This window comes from Schistocerca gregaria, chromosome 4 (assembly GCF_023897955.1).
Source record: "Schistocerca gregaria isolate iqSchGreg1 chromosome 4, iqSchGreg1.2, whole genome shotgun sequence".
NCBI lineage: Eukaryota > Metazoa > Arthropoda > Insecta > Orthoptera > Acrididae > Schistocerca > Schistocerca gregaria.
In genome coordinates, this window is record NC_064923.1 from 630,673,429 (window position 1) to 630,691,985 (window position 18,557).

Sequence of the window (18,557 nt, forward strand, 5' to 3'; positions counted from 1 at the left end):
CATCGTGAGAAATCAAATTATGTCCTGCAGAGACGTTGCCCTACAGTACGGAATGTCGCACCAATTGGCTGAACAAGAACTTCCGTCGAACACTGTGCTGCACGAACTGCTGAATACATACACGCTTCACAGGCAACACGTCCCTCCTTCCACATTACCTCCTACTATCATTGGATGGGTGTTCCACAGCAAGTGTCGGTATTTCTGTAGCTGTTGGGAGTTATTCCTTAGCAAGCGTCAGTTGTTTCTTAGAAATTGTCAAGCAGTGTATGTACCACATGGAAAAAGAAGTCTTGGAAGAGCCAAAAAGGCAGACCCAGGAAGACGTGGATTCGTATTTGTGTAAGACGCGTATATTTCTATTGTCTATTGTCAAACCACAATTTATGAAAGATGTTTACATTTTATTAATAGGATTAAGTAAGAATAATTAATATTTGTCATGTTGGAAATAATTGTGGTAGCAGGGAATGTCTGCAACAGAGTATTGTTGGCAGGAGAGACCTCACTTTGATATAATTTTAAAAAGGTCGGGAGAGATTGATAAATTTTGTTATGGTAGCAGGAACTGTCTGCACCTGAAAGCATTGTTGGCGGGAGAGACCGCGCTTTAGCGTTCGTAGGAAGCCAGTAGTAAGTGAGATGTGAAGCAAGTCGGTAGCAGGTCTGAAGCGAGAGGGTGAGAGGAGCGGTGTGCCTACCAGCCACTACCTATGATTTACAAGACATTATAATCGGATGAACAGAAACATCAGCGAACTATTATCATAAGAGGAAATAATATTAGTGAATTATTTTTTGAGGACCTCCAGACTACTAATGGTACGTTTGCGCACTGCTAGGGTAATACCCGTGGTCTAGGGGTAGTGTCTTTGATTCATAATCAAAACGTCTTCGGTCCAGGGTTCGAACCCCGCCACTGCCTAAACTTTGATAAATAATCAGCATTGGCGGCCGAAGACTTCCGGCATAAGAAGTCAGCCTCACTCTGCCAGTGGCCTTGCCAAAGAGGACGGAGGAGCGGATAGAGGTTCAGGGCACTCTCTTGTCCTAGGGGTGGGAAATTGCCCCTAAAGGCGGAATAATCAGCAATGATCAACAACATGAGCATGCAGAAGGCAATGGAAACCACTGCATTAAAGACACGTAACGTTTATCCACAGGACATGTGGCCTGTAGTTGAAGAAGTGTCAGAATGATCTCTCCATTGGCAAAAGATTCCGGAAGAGTCCCCCATTCGGATCTCCGGGGGAGGTTACCATGAAAAAGAGATTGAATAATCAACGAAAGGATAATGTTCTACGAGTCGGGGCGTGGATTGTCAGAAGCTTGAACGTGGCAGGGAAACTAGAAAATCTGAAAAGGGAAATGCAAAGGCTCAATCTAGATATAGTAGGGGTCAGTGAAGTGAAGTGGAAGGAAGACAAGCATTTCTGGTCAAATGAGTATCGGGTAATATCAACAGCAGCAGAAAATGATACAACAGGTGTAGGATTCGTTATGAATAGGAAGGTAGGGCAGAGGGTGTGTTACTGTGAACAGTTCAGTGACCGGGTTGTTCTAATCAGAATCGACAGCAAACCAACACCGACAACGATAGTTCAGGTATACATGCCGACGTCGCAAACTGAAGATGAACAGATAGAGAAAGTGTATGAGGATACTGAAAGGGTAATGCAGTATGTAAAGGGGGATGAAAGTCTAATAGTCATGGGCGACTGGAATTCAGTTGTAGGGGAAGGAGTAGAAGAAAAGGTTACAGGAGAATATAGGCTTGGAACAAGGAATGAAAGAGGAGAAAGACTAATTGAGTTCTGTAACAAGTTTCAGCTAGTAATAGCGAACACCCTATTCAAGAATCACAAGAGGAGGAGGTATACTTGGAAAAGGCCGGGAGATACGGGAAGATTTCAATTAGATTACATCATGGTCAGACACAGATTCCGAAATCAGATACTGGATTGTAAGGGGTACCCAGGAGTAGATATAGACTCAGATCACAATATAGTAGTGATGAAGAGTAGGCTGAAGTTCAAGACATTAGTCAGGAAGAATCAATACGAAAAGAAGTGGGATACGGAAGTTCTAAGGAATGACGAGATACGTTTGAAGTTCTCTAACTCTATAAATACAGCAATAAGGAATAGCGCAGTAGGCAGCACAGTTGAAGAGGAATGGACATCTGTAAAAAGGGCCATCACAGAAGTTGGGAACGAAAACATAGATACAAAGAAGGTAGCTGCGAAGAAACCATGGGTAACAGAAGAAATACTTCAGTTGATTGATGAAAGGAAGAAGTACAAACATGTTCCGGGAAAATCAGGGATACAGAAATACAAGTCGCTGAGGAATGAAGTAAATAGAAAGTGCAGTGAAGCTAAGACGAAATGGCTGCAGAAAAAATGTGAAGACATCGAAAAAGATATGATTGTTGAAGGACAGACTCAGCATACAGGAAAGTCAAAACAACCTTTGGTGACATTAAAAGCAACGGTGGTAACATTAAGAGTGCAACGGGAATTCCTCTGTTAAACGCAGAGGAGACAGCAGAGAGGTGGAAAGAATACATTGAAAGCCTCTATGAAGTGAAGATTGTCTGATGTGATAGAAAAAGAAACAGGTGTCGATTGAGAAGAGACAGGGGATCCAGTATTAGAATTCGGAATTTTAAAGAGCTTCTGAGGACTTATGGTCAATAAGGCAGAAGGGACAGATAACATTCCGTCAGAATTTCTAATATCATTAGGGGAAGTGGCAACAAAACGACTATTCACGTTGGTGTGTAGAATATATGAGTCTGGCGACATACCATCTGACTTTCGGAAAAGCATCATCCACACAATTCCGAAGACGGCAAGAGCTGACAAGTGCGAGAATTATCGCACAATCAGCTTAACAGCTCATGTATCGAAGCTGCTTACAAGAATAATATAGAGAAGAATGAAAAAGAAAATTGATAAAGCGCTAGGTGACGATCAGTTTGGCTTTAGGAAAAGTAAAGGCACGAGAGAGGCAGTTCTGACGTTACGGCTAATAATGGAAGCAAGGCTAAAGAAAAATCAATACACGTTCATAGGATTTGTCGACCTGGAATAAGCGTTCGACAATACAAAATGGTGCAAGCTGTTCGTGATTCTGAAAAAAGTATGGCTAAGCTATAGGGAGAGACTGGTTATATACAATATGTACAACAACCAAGAGGGAATAATAAGAGTGGACGATCAAGAACGAAGTGCTCATATGAAGAAGGGTGTAAGACAAGGCTGTAGCCTTTCGCCCCTACTCTTGAATCTGTACATCGAGGAAGCAATGATGGAAATAAAAGGAAGGTTGAGGAGTGGAATTAAAATACAAGGTGAAAGGATATCAATGATACGATTCGCTGATGACATTGCTATCCTGAGTGAAAGTGAAGAAGAATTAAATGATCTGCTGAACGGAATGAACAGTCTAATGAGTACACAGTATGGTTTGAGAGTAAATCGGAGAAAGAAGAAGGTAATGAGAAGTAGTAGAAATGAGAACAGCGAAAAACTTAACATCAGGATTGATGGTCACGAAGTCAATGAAGTTAAGGAATTCTGCTACCTAGGCAGTAAAATAACCAATGACGGACGGAGCAAGGAGGACATCAAAAGCAGACTCACTATGGCAAGAAAGGCATTTCTGGCCAAGAGAAGTTTACTAATATGAAATACCGGCATTAATTTGAGGAAGAAATTTCTGAGGATGTACGTCTGGAGTACAGCATTGTATGGTAGTGAAACATGGACTGTGGGAAAACCGGTACAGAAGAGAATCGAAGCATTTGAGATGTGGTGCTATAGAAGAATGTTGAAAATTAGGTGTACTGATAAGGTAAGGAATGAGGAGGTTCTACGCAGAAACGTAGAGGAAAGGAATATGTGGAAAACACTGATAAGGAGAAGGGACAGGATGATGGGACATCTCCTAAGACATGAGGGAATGACTTCCATGGTACTAGAGGGAACTGTAGAGGGCAAAAACTGTAGAGGAAGACAGAGATTGGAATACGTCAAGCAAATAATTGAGGACGTAGGTTGCAAGTGCTACTCTGAGATGAAGAGGTTAGCACAGGAAAGGAATTCGTGGAAACAGCAAACGAGTCAGTAGACTGATGACCAAAAAAAAAAAAGTTGTGAGATTATTGTAAAAAGTAAGTCCCATTTGAACGTTTGTAAAATCATTTCATTCAGAATGTAATTAATTTTTGCCAGCAATATTGCATTACTGATTATAATACATCCCAAAAACCATCAACGTAAAACTTTGCAAAATTTTATTGCTTTCAAGAAAAATTTCAACTACGAATTACGTAACTTCAGTCAAATTAATTAAAAAATAACATCAGTTTTGCTATGGAAGAATAACGTCAGCTTTGGTAATAAATACAGCCACTTATTATGACAGCCCACCAGCAGCTAATAGAGTATACTAAAACAGAGTAAGTGTATTCATGGCACAGTTTGATGAAGCAGTCAGATGGCGATCCAGTAACACTAAAAAAAGGTAAGGAACAGTTTTGGGTTATTGCGGGTAACGACTGAGTGCCACGACGACGACACGTTCTATGTTTCGTCGAAATAATCAGAAAATCACTTTTAATAAGCAGCAATTAAATTTGTATGCGAAGATTGAGAAAGAGAATTAATTTCAAGAGGAAGATTTCATTTGGTATTATTAAGCAAGAGCTAGAAATCCTAAGGGAAGGTTTCATAGGTTAACGTAGAAGGGAAGGTTGCGTAACGAAAGAGATATAGAGGAGACGGGAAGGTTTCACTTGAAAGTGAAGATGATGTTGGTTAGGGTATACCTCAATTAATCTTCAGCTCGGTTGGTGACGTAAATTAATAAGAAAATGTTTCACATGTTCAGAACCAACTTCTCAGTTAGCTGTGGAATCTGTGGTGTTACCGGCAGACACCACACTTGCTAGGCGGTAGCCTTTAAATCGGGCGCTGTCCGTTAGTATACGTCGGACCCCCGTGTCGCCACTATCAGTGATAGCAGACCGAGGGCCGTTACACGGACGGTCTAGTCTAGAGAGACTCCCTAGCACTCGCCAAGTTGCACAGCCGACTTTGCTAGCGATGGTTCACTGTCTACTTACGCTCTCATTTGCAGAGACGACAGTTTAGCATAGCCTTCAGCTACGTCATTTGCTACGACCAGCAAGGTGCCATATTTAGTTACTATTGATGTTGATATTGTGAATCATGTACCTTCAAGAGCGACGTTCATCATTAATGGATTAAAGTTAAGTATCAAACTAATTACGTCCGCTTTCTGAATTCTAATTCCTTGTCATGTTCCAGACCTCACGTCAGTATAGTTCTTCCCTCCTCACGCCAGCCTGCGTGAGCTAAAACGCGTGCACTTCAGCCTCCAGTTGTAACACAGTGTTGACTCTTGTGCCAACACAACAATATCGTGTTATTTTCGAGCAGCAGTGTTGAAGACTCGTTGACATAAGAATCGCCGGCGCTTCCAGTCGCCCACTGTGCGCGACCGGCGATCGCTGCCCACCCGCCGCCCTTGAGCGCCGGTCCCACAATCTGGGCCGTATTGCGGCCTGGGACGGCCGGCAGCGGCGGCGGCAATCCTCCGCAAAGCCGCCGCGGCCGCCCCCACCGCCCCCGCCGCCCCCGAGAAGCCGCAGCCTCCCCAAATTGCTTTCTCGACACGTCCCCTCGCGCCGCCTCTGCAGTGTTCCGCGCGCCGCCACTCCGCCAGATGCGGAACCGGCTTTCCGATATAAGGCGTGACACGCTACCGCACACGAACCGGTCAGCAGTGCCAGTCGACCATGACGATTAGACTCGGTGTTGAAATTAAAATAGCGAAATCTGTTTCCACAACACGAATTTCAGTTAAGTGAAGTACTTCCACCTCATCAGCTTTCTCTCTCTTTTGAAGCAGCCGACAACGACCTCCTTCTAATGCAAACATCTTCATCTCAGAGCGGCATTTACACCCAAAGCGCTCGATTACTTGTTTAATGTATTCCAAGGTGGAAGATAGTCTCAGGAAAATAGGTGTAAGCCTCAGGCAATGGTGTGAAATATAAAACATGTTCAACAACAAGGAACAACAAGAAATGGAAACAAAGAACACAGTATTCTGTTAAAACATTGGATATGCCCCCATGGTCTAGGTGTAACATCTTTGATCAGTAATGAAAGCGTCGTTGGTCCCGGGCTCGAAATCCCCAATCGCTGCCGGCCGTAGTGGCCGAGCGGTTCTGGGCGCTACAGTCTGGAACCACGCGACCTCTACGGTCGCAGGTTCGACCCTGCCTAGGGCATGAATGTGTGTGATGTCCTTAGGTTAGTTAGGTTTAAGTAGTTCTGAGTTCTAAGGGACTGATGACCTCAGAAATTAAGTCCCATAGTGCTCAGAGCCATTTGAACCATAACCGCTAAAATTTTGATTAATAATCAGCAATGGCGGCCGAAGACTTCCGTCATGAGAAAACATCGTCACTCAGCCAAAGACCTTGTCAAATAGGGTGGAAGAGTAGACGGAAGTTCAGGGCACTCTCTTGTCCTTGGAGTGGAAAAGTGCCCATCAAGGCGGAAGCATCAAAGGCATGATTATGGAGAAAGCAATGGAAACCACTCCATTAAAGACATTGTCTGTTGAAGGCACAGGCGTCTAGTATCAAAACTGACAGCCCCACTTGTTTATACTGGGGTTTAAAACACCAACGACTACACGAACATCATACGACAAAAGCGATGAAGGTCATGAGAAAACACCGTCACTCAGCCAAAGACCTTGTCAAATAGGGTGGAAGAGTAGACAGAAGTTCAGGGCACTCTCTTGTCCTTGGAGTGGAAAAGTGCCCACCAAGGCGGAAGCATCAAAGGCATGATTATGGAGATAGCAATGGAAACCACTACGTTAAAGACATATAACGTGTATCCACAGGACATGTGGGCTGTAAATGGAAAAGTGTGTTGATGACCTCTCCATTGTCAACATATTTCGGAATAGACCCAATTCGGATCTCCGAGAGGGGCTGCCGCGGGTGAAGTAACCATAAGACAAAGATTGAATAATCAACGAAAGCATAATGTTCTACGTGACGGGGCATGCCATGTCAGTAGCTGGTATGTGGTAGGAAAGCCATAAAATCTGAAAAGGGGAATGGGATGTCTGAGTCTAGATATAGGAGGCGTCAGTGAAATGAAATGGAAAGAAGGCAAGGATTTCTGGTCGTAGGAGTACAGGGTAATATCAACAGCTGCAGGAAATGGTATAACGACAGTAGGATTCATTATGAGTATGAGGGTACGGCAGAGAATGTATTCCTCTGAACAGTTCAGTGATAGAGTCGTTCTAATCAGATTCGATAGCAAACCAACACTGACAAAGCTGAAGACGAAGAAATAGAGAAAGTATATGACTATTGTTGTGGTCTTCAGTCCAAAGACTGGTTTGGTGCAGCTCTCCATGGAACTCTATCCTGTGCGAGCTTCTTCATCTCCAAGTACCTACCGCAACCTACATCATTCTGAATCTGCTTAGTGTATTAATCTTTTGGCCTCCCTTTACGATTTTTAACCTCCATGCTGCTCTCCTGTATTAAATTGGTGATCCCCTGATCCTTCAGGACATGTCCTACCAACCGATCCCTTCTTCTGGTGAAGTTGTGTCACAAATCCCTTTTGTCCCCAGTTCTATTCAGTACCTCTTCATTAGATACGTGATCAACCCATCTAATCTTCAGTGTTCTTATGTAGCACTATATTTCGAAAGGTACTGTTCCCATCCTGTTTAAACCATTTATTGTCCATGTTTCATTTACATACGTGGCTACTCTACATACAAATACTTTCACATAAGACTTCCTGACACTTAAATCTAGACGTTAGCAAATTTTTCTGCTTCAGAAACGCTTTCCTAGCCTTTGAATGCCTACAATTTATATTCTCTCTACTTCGACTATCATCAGTTATGTTGCTCCCCAAACAGAAAAACTCATCTACTATTTTAAGTGTCTCTTTTCCTAACCTAATATCCTCAGCATTACCTGATTTAATTCTCCTACATTCCATAATCCTCGTTTTGCTTTTGTTGAAGTTTATCTTATATCCTCCTATCAATAGAACGTCCACGCCTTTCAGCTGCTCTTCCAGGTCCTTTGCTGCCCCTGGAAGAATTAAAATGTCGTCGGCGAACCTCTAAATTTTTAATTCTTCTCCAAGGATTTTAATTCCTATTCCTAATTTTCCTTTCGTTTCCTTTCCTGCTTGCTTAATATATAGGTTGAATAACATCAGGGATAGGCTACTACCCTGTCACAGAACCTTCTCAACCACTACTTCCCTTACATGCCCCTCGGATGTTATAACTGCCATCTGGTTTCTGTACAAATTGTGAATAGCATTTCGCTCGCAGTATTTGGCCCCTGAAAACTTCAGAATTTGAAAGAGAGTATTTCAGTCAACATTGTCCAAGGCGTTCTGTAAGTCTACAAATGCTAGAAACGTTGGTTTGCCTTTCCTTAATCTTTCTTCTAAGATAAGTCGTAAGGTCAGTATTGCTCACATATTACAATATTTCTACGGAATCCAAATTGATCTTCCCCGAGGTCGGCTTCTACAAGCTTTTCCTTTCGTCTGTAAAGAATTCGTGTTATTATTTTGCAGGCATGACTTATTAAACTGATGGATCGGTAATTTTCACTTCTGTCAACAACTTCTTGCGTTTGGAATTATCATATTCTTCTTGAAGTCTGAGGGTATTTCTCTTGTCTCGTACATATTCCTCACATGATGGTAGAGTTTTGTCAGGGCTGGCTCTCCCAAGGCTGTCAGTAGTTCTAATGCAATATTGTCAACTTTAGGGGCTTGTTTCGACTTAGGACTTTCGGTGCTCTGTCAAACTCTTCACACAGTATCATATTTCCATTTCATCTTCATCTACATCCTCTTCCATTGCCATAATAATGTCCTCAAGTACATCGCCCTTGTATAGACCCTCTATATACTCCTTCCACCTTTATGCTTTTCCTTCCTTGCTTAGAACTGGGTTTCCATCTGAGCTCTTGATATTCATGCAAGTAGTTCTCTCTTCTCAAAAGGTCTCTTTAATTTTCCTCTAAGCAGTTTCTATCTTACCGCTAATGAGATGCGCTTCTACATCCTTACATTTCTCCTGTAGCCATTTATAGATTCTCCTTTCAGCAATTAAATTCGATATATATTGTGTTACCCCAGAATTTCTACTAGCCCTCGTCTTTGTACCTACATGATCCTCTGCTGCTCTCACTATTTTGTCTCTCAAAGCTACCCATTCTTAGTCTAATGTATTTCTTTCCCCCATTCTTGTCGATCGTTTCCTAATGCTCTCTCTGAAACTCTCTACAAGCTCCAGTTCTGTATGTTTATCCAGGTCCCATCTCCTTAAATTCCCCCCTTTTTGTAGTTACTTCAGTTTTAATCAACAGTTCATAACCAATAGATTGTGGTCAGAATCCACATATGCCCTTGGTTCCCAAATCTGTGTCTTGCCATTATACTTTCCAGTGTCTGCAGGCCACTTCGACGTATACAACCTTGTTTCATGTTTCTTAAACCACACCTTATTTGTGATGAAGTCATACTCTATGCAAAATTCTTCCTCTTTCATTTCTTACCCCCATTCCATATTCACCTACTACTTTCCCTTCTCTTCCTTTTCCTACTATTGAATTCCAGTCCCCCATGATTATTAAATTTTCGACTCCCGTCACTATCTGAATAATTTCTTTGAGCTCATCAATCTCTTCGTCATCTGCGAAGCTAGTTGGCATATATACCTTTACTACTGTGGTACGCGTGGGCTTCGTGTCTACCTTGGATAGCAATGTGTGTTCACTATGATTTTCGTAGTATCTTACCAGCGGACCTATTTCTTTATTCATCATTAAACCTTCCCCTGTATTACTCCTATTTGATTTTGTATTTATAATCCTGTACTCACCGGAGCAGAATTCTTGTGCTTCCTGCCACTGAACTTCACTAATTCTCACTATATCTAACTTTAATCTATCTATTGACCTTTTTAAATTTTCTAACCTACCTGTAACATTAATGGATCTGAAATTCCACGCTCCGATCCGCAGAACGCCAGTTTTGTTTCTCCTGGTGTATGAGGATATTGGAAGGATAATACAGTGTGTAAACGGAGATGAAAATCTGATAGTCATGGGCGACTGGAACGCAGCTGTAGGGAAAGGAGCAGATGAAAAGGTTACAGGAGAAGATTGGGGACAAGTAATGAGAGGGGAGAAATACTGATTGAGTTTTGTAATAAATTTCAGCTGTTTAAAAATAAGTAGCCCTTCTGTTTCACTTGACTGTAAGTCTGTAAGTCTGTTTAAGAATAACAAAAGGAGGAAGTATACTTGCAAAAGACAGGGTAATATGGGTAGATTTCAGTTACATTACATTATGGTCAGGCAGAGATTCCAAAACCTGATACCGGATTGTAAGGCTTACCTAGGAGGAGATATAGATGCAGATCACAATCTAATAGTGATGAAGAGTTGGTTGAAGTTCAAGGGATTAGCTAGGAAGAATCAATACACAAACAAGTGGAATACGGAAATACTAAGGCGTGACGAGACACCCTTGAAGTACTCTAAGGCTGTAGATACAGCAATGAGGAATAGTTCCGTAAGCGGTGTGGTAGAAGGTGAATGGTCATGTCCAAAAAGGCCATCACAGAAGTTGGAAAGTAAAACATAGGTAGAAAGAAGGTAACTTCGAGAAGACCATGTGTTTCAGAAGATATACTTCAGCTGATCGATGAAAGAAGGAAATACAAAAACGTTCACGGAAATTCAATAATACTGAAAAACAAGACGAAATAGTTGCATGAAAAATATGAAGAAATCTAAAAATAAATGTTTGTCAGAAGGACTCAGTCAACACATGAGAAATTAAAAACGACCTTTGGTGAAATTAAAGGCAAAAGTGCAATGGGAATTTCACTGATAAATGCAGAGCAGACAGCGGATAGGGGGAAAGAATACATTGAAGGTCTCTATGAGGCGAAAGATTTGTCTGATGTGATAGAAGAAACAGAAGTGGATTTAGAAGAGATACGAGATCCAGTATTAGAATATGAATGTAAGAGTTCTATGGAGGACTTACAATCAAGTGAAACAGAAGGTGTACTTAACATTCCATCCAAATTTCTAAAATTATTGGGGTAAGAGGCAACACAACGGCTGTTCACTTTGGTGCGTATAATGTATGAGTCTGGCGGAATACCATCTTACTTTCAGAAAATAAATATAGCACAATCAGAAGAACGGAAAAGAATTGAGGGTGTCTTAGATGACAGTCAGTTTGGCTTCAAGAGAGGTAAAGGCACCACAAATACAATTCTGGCGTTGCGATTGATAATGGAAGCAAGACAAAAGAGTAATCAAGCACGTTCATAGGCTTTCTGGAACTGGAAGAAGCGTTCGACAATGTAAAATGGTGCAAGAGGGGAGCTGCAGGGAGAGACAGGTAATATACAATACGTACAAGAGCCTAGAGGGAATAATAAAAGTGGACGACCAAGGAAGAGGTTTTTGGATGTTGTCTTTCACCTCTACTGTTCAATCTGTACAGCGAAGAAGCAGTGATGGAAATAAAAGAAAGGTTCAGGAGTGGAATTAAAAAGGATATTAGTGAAAAGATTCGCTGATGACATTGTTGTTCTGAATGAAAGTGAAGAAGAATGAACACTGTAATGAGTACAGAACATGGACTCAGAGTAAATAGAAGATAGACGGACGTAATGAGAAGTACCAGAGACGAGAACAGCGGGAATCCTAACATCAAGATAGATGGTTACGATGTACATGAAGTTAAGGAATTCTATTACCTATTACCTATGCAGCATAATAACCAATGATGGACGGAGCAAGGAGGACATCAAAAGTAGACTAGCACTGGTAGAAAGGGCATTCCTGGCCAAGAGAAGCCTACTAGTATCTAACATAGGCCTTAATTTGTGGAATAAATTTCTGAAACTGTACATTTGAAGCACAGTACTATAGGGTCGTGAAACACGGACTGCAGGGAAACCGGAGCAGAAGGGAATCAAAGCATTTCAAATGTGGTGCTACAGACGAATGTTGAAAATTAGGTGGACTAATAGGGGGAGGAATGAGGAGGTCCTGCGCAGAATCGGAGAGGAAAAAAATGTGTGGAAAACACTGACAAGGAAAAGGGACAGGTAGATAGGACATCTGTTAAGACTTAAGGGAATGACTTTCATAGCACTTGAGGAAGATGTAGAGGTCAAAAACTGTAGAGGAAGACAGAGGTTGGAATACAGCCAGCAAATAATTGAGGACGTAGGCTGCAAGTGCTACTCTGAAATGAAGAGGTTGCCACAGGAGAGAAATTCGTGGCAGAAGACTGATGACTCAAAAAAGGAATGGTATAAGACAATTACCTGGTGACTTAAAATTACAAAGAAGCCTAGGTCACATGTAACGTATCTGTACTTCGCCCTGTGTCACCTGAACAATGTGATCGCCTTCAGAACTATGGAAATACAATGTATTACTCATTTATACGAGAAAATAAGCTCATAAATTTAGTTCACGTCATATCTTACATTACGCAGATGAGGGCCACACATCACAAATATAGGGCTGTGTATATAGCACCATCGACACAGATAAAGTAGAGAAAGTTGGTAACGCAGTGTTAAGATTCTAAGAGTAAACAGGAACAAAAGTTATTTTCGTGACAATGGATTGTATTACATTCGCCTTCAGGGCTTTGACTCCCTCAACGTGGTTATCTGTCAAGTTGTTTAATCTTACAAAGTACTTGACCAGAGAGTTTACATTAGCTCTACAACCAACTTACTACAATTTCATTAACGACAAGCTTTCTGGTGAGAGTCATAACTGAATCGATATTTCGATATTTCTCATTTATTGTTCAGTTCAGATGCAGAATTTTAATTTGATTACAAGTTTCGATCACTCAGGATCACATTCAGAGCTAACTAGTTGTATCAGCAACAGTTATTCTCTATTCAGAACCACATATCAGCAACTACGCAACTCTTTAGATGGTCCTGAGTGATCTTAACATGTAATCAAATTGAAATCAGAAATACGTGAAATTACTCCACTTTATGTATGACGATAGCACTGCACAGCGCCAGATATTTGTAACGTGTGATCCTCTGTTTAGAATGTACTGGATTTGTGTGGTGTTTTTTGTGGTGATGTAACGCACATTATTTCCACACTTCTGATGATGCTTGCGTTAGTCAAATGAAACACGTGAAAGTAAATAAGATTTACTTGCGATTTCTGGCTACTCTTCAATTTCAATTTCTAACGGTCGCTGTTCCCCTATATTCAATGGCTGCACTCACCAATAATAGTCTTTCGCCCCTACTGTTGAATCTACATATCGAAGACGAAAAGACAGATATAAAAAGAAAGATCACAAGTGGGGTTAATATTCAGGGTGACAGGATATCAGTGACAAAAATTCGCTGCTGACATTGCTCTCAGCAGCGTGAGTGAGGAAGAGTTACAGAACCTATTGGGGGGAACGAACTATGAATTGAGAGTAAACCAAAGAAAGACAAAAGTAACGAGCTGTAGAATAAATAAGATTAATGACGACAAAGTCGGGGAATTCTGCTACCTTGGAACCATTATTTCGCACGACGAACGAAGCAAGAAGGGCATAAAGAACAGACTATCACAAGCGCGGAGGGCATTCCTGACAATAAGTATACCAGCATCAAAAATTTCACTTTACCCGAGGAAGAGGTTTCTGAGAATGTGTGTCTGGCGCACACCATTGCATGGTAGTGAATCACAGACGGTGGGAAAACGGGAAAAAAAGAAAAAAATACAGACTAAGTGTCGAAGTATTTGCGATGTGATGCTATAGAGGGATGTTGGAAATTAGGTGGATGGGTAAGCTGTGGAATGAGGAGTTCCTCCTATTAATAGGAAGAGGAGAACAACACATGTGTAGAACAATGACAACAAGTATTAACAGGATAATAGGTCATGTGTATCGACATCAGCAAATAACTTCTGTAGTAGAAAAAGGAACTGTAGAAAGTAAAAATTATATTAGGAGACAGAGAATGGAATATTGTTGAATGCAAATGGCGCTCTGAGATAAACAGATTGACACGGGAAGGGAACCAGTGGCTGGCCACGTCGAAGCAGTAGCCTGATGACCAAACAATTTAATCACTGTCTTCCACCTTACTTTTTACGCTCTATAGCTCCCTCTAGTACCATGGAAGTTATTCCTAATATGTTAACTATGTGTCTGATCTGTTTCAAACCGTCCAAGACATTAACTCTCCAAAACTGGATCCAAACAATTTCTCTAAATATTATGTTTCATATTTCACCAAGAGTATACAATGATGTTCAACCGGTAAAGAGAAACGAGATAAGAGAGCACACTCCCTAAAGGTATTACCTAAATGACAGGGATCAATCACAAGGAATTTGGCATGCAATAGTGTTGAGTCAGGGATGGCTACTGACGCCTTAACGTGTAAGTGACGATGAGGAAGCTTCCGTTCGAAGGCGGTTCAGTTCATAGTCGGTGTACCAATCATTCAAAATTAGCGTGAGCATTGAGGTGATCACCAACCAAGGCACTGGCTGAAGATAACAGTTAAAAACCCTCGTTCTCCTGCGTGAAGAAGCCTGTAACTGCGTACTAAGGTGATTCAAATGGCTCTGAGCACTATGGGACTTAACTTCTAAGGTCATCAGTCCCCTAGAACATAGAACTACTTAAACCTAACCAACTTAAAGACATCACACACATCCATGCTCGAGGCAGGATTCGAACCTGCGACCGTAGCGGTCGAGCGGTTCCAGAATGTAGCGCCTAGAACCGGCCGGCAACTGTGTACTGCACATCGTAGTCCGACGGGAATCGTCCATCACTTCTCGCCATTTTTAAGGGACCAAAGGTTCGACAATCACATAGGGAGAGACCAAGACTCTAGGGTGGGTGCCTGTGTGTCACTTACTTGATTTGGCTCACTTCCGCATTAAGACATTTGCGATATGGGGACGTGCATTATCATGAAGCAGCAGTACGAAACTTGGTACACCATTCCATAATGATGGTTTTCGACAAACATGCTGTCCCATACTAATTCTTCGTTCTCCTGGTGTTTGTCCTTGGTCAGCCAAGAAAATAATAACACTTCGCTCCCGTTTGCACGGATCTGGTAATAGCGTCACCATAGTTAACGTTTCCGCATTTATGGAATGCACATCGGAAAAACAAGAATGTGACAGTGATTAGTTGTCTACTTATTGATCCTTATATACCTTCATCGGAGTCGCACTATGTTGCCTATACGCAGCAGCAACGACCTCAGACGCAAGCTATTGCAAAAAACAGATAGTAGGTAGTCGTCTGCAAGAAGGATGTAATACAGAATTACATTTTCCTGGAGACATTTTTGGTCTCACATTTATCTTCGATAAGGATAGAAGCTCGAGTAATGAATTAAAATTTTAGTTCATTACTTCAGCTTCCGTCCTTATCGAAGATAAAGTTCAGACTCAATTTGCCTCCAGAAAAATGTAGCTCCGTCAGATCAACAGATGACCTAAGCCAGAGGCACAGGCTGGATTTTCCCCTTTGCGTAAAAACGTGTGATGTTATTCCAGTATTAGAGATCCTTGGTAATACTAACGATTTAAGAAGGGGAAAATCGAGATGGAGTGAGGCGTGAATTGAAGTTTGTTAGGCACGGCGTTGGACTAGGGTAGTCTCGGCAACTGTGTCATCCACAATGGCAGGGTGGATAGCGTATTGCATAGTAACCAGGAGACACTGGTAAAAATCCCAGCTTTGACACAAATTTTAATTATTTTTTCAGTTTCTATTCTTATCGAAGTACGTAACATGACTTCAAAACTGGTGATTTCCTCACCATTGGAGTCTGCCACAGACAACAAGCCCAGGACGTATGTTTCACTCAAATACGATTCAAAAGTTGAAACACCAACATCGTTACTCAACGTTCGGGTAATGTAGCACCAGACCGTTTCGCGGTTACGTATAAACAGTTCGATTTGGTGAGTTAGCTTGAACTTAAAAAGTAACTGTTAGTTTCAGCCTGTGAGGATATCTTTAGAATTAGGAGGTAAAACTTTAGGCGCACGAACATGTCTCAGTCGACGTACAGCGAAAGTCACCAAGAATGCTGTTTGAAGAGCTGTCCACATTGAGTCTACAGTGGGCACTCAATACTACCTTTACTGCACACTTTTGTGCAAAAACTGCTTTCGTTCTCCAATAGTTTTGTCGCAATGGCGTCCACAGCCATGATAAATTTCTTGAATGATTTTGATACAACTACGTAATTTCTGCTGTGTAACAATGACAGCCACTGCGGCAAATTGATTTCATCCAAGACACTACCTTCCTCGATGGTAAGTTATCACAGAGTATGTTGCCATTACATACTGTCAAATGAAAACAAGAAACACAAGTAATCTCCAAAATTAAGTATATTCCGTAATGATCTAATATAATCCGCTATAACATCTAGAGGTGATAAGCAGGAATTCCGCCGAAATCTGCATAGACCTAGGTATTTACAAATTTTAACGGCAACTGAAAGTTTTGCTTCACTGTTTTTTCTTGTATTTTTAGTGAGTGCTGCATTGCGGGATTTCGGTGCACGCTGAAGAATACTGCATACGTTTCCGTTGCCTGCAGCCGGAAAACTGGGTGCAGAAAGCGACTCACACAACATCGCGATCGAAACAAGCCGATATGAGGTCCAAGGGCACGTGTCGGAGGGGCGGTCTGTGGCCGCTGATCGATGCCGCCACACGCCGGCCTGTATTATTGAGGCGCCGCCAGCCGCGTGTGCCAAGGCGTGCGTCTGCGAGCGCGAGTGCGTGTGTTCGTGCGTCTGCCTGCGAGCGAACGTGGCCAAGTTCTGCGGCCTGCGCAGCCGGCCACCGAAGCCACCGGGGGCGTGGCAGGTCTAGTTCACGCACAGCGCAAGCAGCCAGTGAGGCTGCCTATTGTACAACCCCCCCCCCCCCCCAGAAAGTTTGTTGTGTCGGTTTTAAAACACTGTAAATATTGAGCACATGTACCCAAACTCTTACCGTAGCAAACCGTATGGCAAATGTTAGCGCGCACGGTCTCACTGGTACGACATCTCTGCTCTCGACTGTAAACGTTGTTTACCTACCATTATTGGTCTCATTTACAAAATCAAATAATTCAAATGGCTCTGAGCACTATGGGACTTAACATCTGAGGTCACCAGTCCCCCTAGAACTTAGAAGTACTTAGACCTAACTAACCCAAGGACATCACACACCTCCATGCCTGAGGCAGGATTCGAACCTGCTACCTTAGCAGTCACGCGGTTCCGGACTGATGTACCTAGGACCGATCGGCCACAGCGGCTGGCTCTCATTTACAAGTGGCACATGTCGTAACAATTAAAGGTGTTACGTTTATAGCCGGCCGCGGTGGTCTAGCGGTTCTAGGCGCTCAGTCCGGAGCCGCGCGACTGCTACGGTCGCAGGTTCGAATCCTGCCTCGGGCATGGATGTGTGTGATGTCCTTAGGTTAGTTAGGTTTAAGTAGTTCTAAGTTCTAGGGGACTGATGACCATAGATGTTAAGTACCATAGTGCTCAGAGCCATTTTTTCCGTTTATCTCGCTCGACTTAACTAGCTGTCGTCCAAAAAAGCACTAGTGGCCTACAGATAACATCCGACCGCCATGTCATCCTCAAAGGATGATGCGGATTGGAGGCGCGTGGGGTCAGTACACCGCTCTCCAGGTAGTTACGATGGTATTCTCGACCGAAGCCGCTACTATTCGGTCGAGTCGCTTCTCAATTGGCATCACGAGGCTGAGTGGACCCCGAAAAATTGCAACAGCACATCGTGGCGGGATGGTCACCCATCCCAGTGCCGGCTACGCCCAAAAGCACTTAACTTTGGTGATCTCACGGGAACCGGTGTATTGACTGCGGCAAGGCAAAATAAAACATGTGTTAGTCAATTGTTTGCGAACAAGGGCGACGTAAACTTGAACGATTCCCTTTCTTGCTACTTTGTTCTTTCGTAGATAAGAGCAGCAGTACTTTGAATTCTTGTTTTGTTTTTTAGTCATCAATCTTCTGATTAGTTTACATGGGCCCGTCACAAATTTCTCCCTTGTGTCAACCACTTCATTTCAGTGTGCACTACCATTCTATGAACACTGTTGTTCGTTTGTTATATTCCAGTCCCTGACTTCCCTCAAACTTTTTACCTTCTGCAGCTCCCTCTAGTACCTTGGTGGATATTTCATGATATCTTAGGTCCTATCAATCTATCTCTTCTCACAATCAGTGTTTTCTTCTGTTCCTTTCTTAGCCGGTTCTGCGCAGAACTTCCTCATCGTATCCATACGATCACTATATTGTGGGGCCCTAGTAGGCACGACGTGTAATCATACGGATGCAGTGTTATGGCGACTTGTGTACACAATACTTTTAACTTT

The 18,557-nt window shown here is 42.4% G+C and overlaps 1 protein-coding gene across 1 annotated transcript in view; it reads right to left on the reverse strand.

Moving 5' to 3' along the window:
• Nucleotides 1-18,557, reverse strand: part of LOC126267844 (uncharacterized) — a 1,288,882-nt gene that overhangs the window by 682,250 nt on the left and 588,075 nt on the right. The window lies entirely within an intron of this gene.